At 42.1% G+C, this 4,272-nt stretch overlaps 1 pseudogene; it reads left to right on the plus strand.

The window, feature by feature from the left end:
* The window catches only part of LOC109230208, a 20,515-nt pseudogene extending 17,394 nt beyond the window's left edge, over positions 1 to 3,121 (plus strand).

The following is a 4,272-nucleotide window of genomic DNA, read 5'->3' on the forward strand; positions in this document are numbered from 1 at the left end:
TCTTCTTGGATTTTATCTTCAGGAGTTGTCGAGGTAGCTGCCTGACGTCCGCAGGACCCGACTCCTCCCCTTTATTTCATTTATTTCTTTCATATTCTAGACTTCTTTATCACTATGGATATATATTACTCTATTACATCTAGAGGCTCTAGACTCGTGACTCCAGATCTATTGGGGAATGTTTGGAATATTCGTTATTATTTTTCGTACTATTTTATTTAGATTCGGATTGGAACCTTGACATTTGCTATTTTAATCGTATTATTTGTTAATGGATTACGTATTTGGGTTGAGAGTATTTAATTGGTCGGGCTTGCCTAGCATCAGTGTTGGGCGCCATCACGACCGGGATTGGGGTGGTGACAAGTTGGTATCAGAGCGTAGGTTACTAGGCCTCGCGAGTCATGAGCCGGTTTAGTAGAGTCTCGCGGAACGGTACGGGGACGCCTGTACTTCTCCTCGAGAGGCTGCAGAACCTTTAGAAAAACTTCCCATTCTTGGAATTCTTGTCGTGCGTACTTGATTCAGCTTGAGATATAACTCTTGAAATTCCTTCCACACGTCTGTATGCGCACGTGAGCGCTCAGTATTATATGTGCCTTGATGGTTTGTGATTCCCCTATCGAGGGGCGAGATGTAATCTTCGTGAGTATGTTTGGCCAGTCTGGAGGACTTGAGGCCGGATCCTTGCCTATGGCTTGAGCACCGAGGTGCTGATTGTGTGNTTTGGGACTTAGTAAAAATTGGTCGCCTAGAGAGTGGACTTAACTGTGGTGTGAGTGAATACAAGAATTGCAGGAGAGTTAAAATTCCAGATGATTTGTGTTTCCACAAGCTTATGAAGGAGTGAGTCCAATCTCACTATGGTATTACGGCAGCAATAGAGTATATGCGTTATGATTTATTGAGCGCGTTTTGATCTATGGCTTTGAGCCAAGTTGGGGAGTTTGCTATTAAATAAGTTGATTGCACGGTTAAGAGCTATATTGTTCTAGTCTGCCACAGCGATGCCTCAGTATTATTCGATCCCGGTTCCACCTATTCTTATGTGTCCTCATATTTTGCTCATTATTTGGGTACGGCCCGAGAGTTTCTTTCTTTACCTGTTCATGTATCTACCCCGGTGGGCGATACTGTTGTTATGGACCGTGTGTACCGGTCATGTGTTGTGATTATTTGGGGTCTGGAGACCCGAGTTAATTTATTGCTATTGAGCATGGTGGACTTGATGTTATATTGGGCACAAATTTGTTATCTCCGTGTCATGCTAAGACAGTCACTTTGGCTATTCCGGGAGTTCTGAGGATTGAGTGTCGTGGTATGACTGATTATGTTCCTAGCAGAGTAATTTCTTTCTTGAAAGCCCAGCGTATGGTTGGGAAGGGTTGTCTGTCATATCTAGCTTTTGTGCGAGATGTTGGAGCTGAGACTCCTAATATTGTTTCTATCCCATTTGTGAGTGATTTTTCATCCATTGCATCTCCCTTGACCAAGTTGACTCAGAAGGGTGCACCGTTTGTATGGTCGGGTGAGTGTGAGAAGAGCTTTCAGAAGCTCAAGACAGCTTTGACCACAACTCCAGTGTTGGTTTTGCCATTAGCTTCAGATTTATATACCGTATATTGTGATGCTTTACAGATGTTTTGTGGCAATATTTTTGGGTTGGTGACCTACATGGCCTGGTCAAGCCAGAGGAATTCCGTTTTGATAACTTGGGTATGTGTGAGCAGAATTAAAAGTTTTCTTGATAGTTGTTACCATAGTTCGAACGGATATCTTCTACCGGTGTGACGAACATATTGTATATTGTGAACTCCTTCTAGATGGGAGCAAATAGAAGATTTCTAACTGCACGGAATGAAATTTTCCTATAGCCCAGAAATTCTAATGAGATTTTGTGTTTGCAACAAGATGGCATGATAGACGTGGTGTATGGTACATGCTTAATATTTTCATGTGCAAGGTGGAAGTTCATTCTTAAAGGGAAGGTCACGAGTTCTGGATGGAATAGTCAGTTTCAGGTATTTAGATGAATGTTATAACTGCTCGGTAAGACCTGAGAAGGGTGCGCACTATATTTTAACCAACAAATGTCTATTGGTATTACAATACTCACTTGGTTGATCGACTACCAATATTCCGATTTTGCTATGTAGCCTAGAAGAAACAAATTGAAAATAATTATCATGGGATGATCGTACTTGAGGGATGTGTTAGTCATTTGAGTGCTGACGTTGTGATCAGTACAGTGATTTATGTGATCTATGAATTTGGAGACGAGAAATTCTCAAAATATACTGTTTCGGGATTGTGGCATGTTTGAGGTGAGTGTCTTATCTGAACTCTTTGGATGCACTAGTCGAGCTAATTTATGGTGATAAATATGCGCTATGAGCGCGGATATATGTGAGGTTTGAACCTGTGTGCAAGCACCGAGCCAATATTCATGCTCGGAAGGTGCGTAGGCTACGATATGCCTAGAGTGGGATATTGAGCTTAAATGTATAATGTTTCTCGTATTCGTAACTTTGTTAAGAACTATAGGGACTATACTTGAGAATTCCAAGATGCTAGATTCCAGAACAAATTTGGTAATTACTAATTCTGTGTTAACTTGCTGATTGAGCTGTGACCGTGCAGTTTGCTCATGCCTACGATATAGAGTGTTATTTATGCCAGTTCAGGAGCATGAGAATCTTATTTCAGTTAGCATACACATGTGTACTTGTTGGATTGCTCCTATATGATATGCTTGGACTGGAGGTCTGTAACCGTGCCAGGTGGATTATGTTATTGGCAACTAAGTTGCTCGTGAAGTTGATGTCAATGTGAGTTATAGAAGAGCTGGTTATTATTATTCTATTCATGTATCTTGGTTCCACTGTGATTGATGAGCTCATAGCATATCGTTGGGATGGTACTTGTGGAACTTGCAAAGCGGCTCTCTTCTTTGAGGTATTTTCTTTTTCTGGTGTAGCCGGATGGAGCAATAGTGAGGTTTACTGGTATGGCACTGTATTACGTACTTCTACATGGACATGATGATTCGCTTGTGGTACTAGACATCAAATTGCGCTTGGTTGATGGTTTTGAGCATGGTGACTTGAGGTGTCTCAGGTGAACTAGTGTCTGAATAGGATCGCGCATGACAGCTAAGTTATGTGGAGGTATGACCTCGCGGTTAGATTCGGGCGTTCTGTTTCTATGATGTGAGTCGGGTTCTCAGCCTTGTGTTGTGGCGGTACTAGTGAGCTTGTGGTACAGCTCTTTCATTTGAGTCATTTTCATGAATTTAGTATACTCGGACTGTTGCTTATTGGCGCGCGTACTGTGCGAGTTGTGGCTTAGGCATGTAATGGTGTGTCATGTCACTACTGTGCGAGTTGTGGCTTAGGCAGTAATGGTGTGTCATGTCACTAGAGTAGTGTGTTGGATTAGAAGAGATCAGAGGGATCATTAATGAATAGAAACAGATTCGGCTTTAGCATGTTGGAAGGATAATATCGAGCTTCCGCTCAGAAATTTGATGTAGCATTTGCCAAAGGAGAAGTGGCTTCATGAATGGTTGATATGGGAAATGGTTATGGCTTACCGCGTGATTTAGTTATCATTGGCAGTATATAAAAGTGTTGAGATGAGACTTTAGTTAATAAGAGTTTTTCTATCGGTATTCGGGTGTTGTGTGCAACTGCTGTGAATAGAAGCTATCCCTACAAGCGTTTGAGTTATGTGGTCTATCATGTAATTGCACCAGAGGTTGCAGGTGTCGGTTATTACAGCTGTTTCGAGCTTATTCTGAATATAGATGTGAGTTCTGACCTTGTGTATGATTTCGAAAATGGAAATGTGGTTCTATGGTTTGTGGACTAGATGGATTGGGAAATTTCAGCTATGTTGTGTTATCGGACCTATGCGAGATAGGGTGACATGGGATCACCCCCGGATATATGCATGGTAAGGTTATTCAGCTATTGGTTGGCTTGTAGGACAACTCTGGGTACGCTCGAGGACGAGCGTTTGTTTAAGTTGGGGAGGATGTGACAACCCGACCCGTCGTCTCATAAGTTACACTCCGTTTTCCCCATTTCCAACTTCTTTAGGCTTCATTATCCATATCTTATGTGATCGAGTTGGTTTGGAGTGGTTTGATAAGGAATGGGACACTTAGTCTCTTTTAAGAAGGCTTAAGTTAGAAAAGTCAACCGGAAGTTGACTTATGAGTTAGAGGGCTCGGATGTGAATTCCGGTGGTTGGGTTAGCTCCGGAAGGTGA

Source organism: Nicotiana attenuata, chromosome 7 (genome assembly GCF_001879085.1).
Source record: "Nicotiana attenuata strain UT chromosome 7, NIATTr2, whole genome shotgun sequence".
Taxonomy (NCBI): Eukaryota; Viridiplantae; Streptophyta; class Magnoliopsida; order Solanales; family Solanaceae; genus Nicotiana; species Nicotiana attenuata.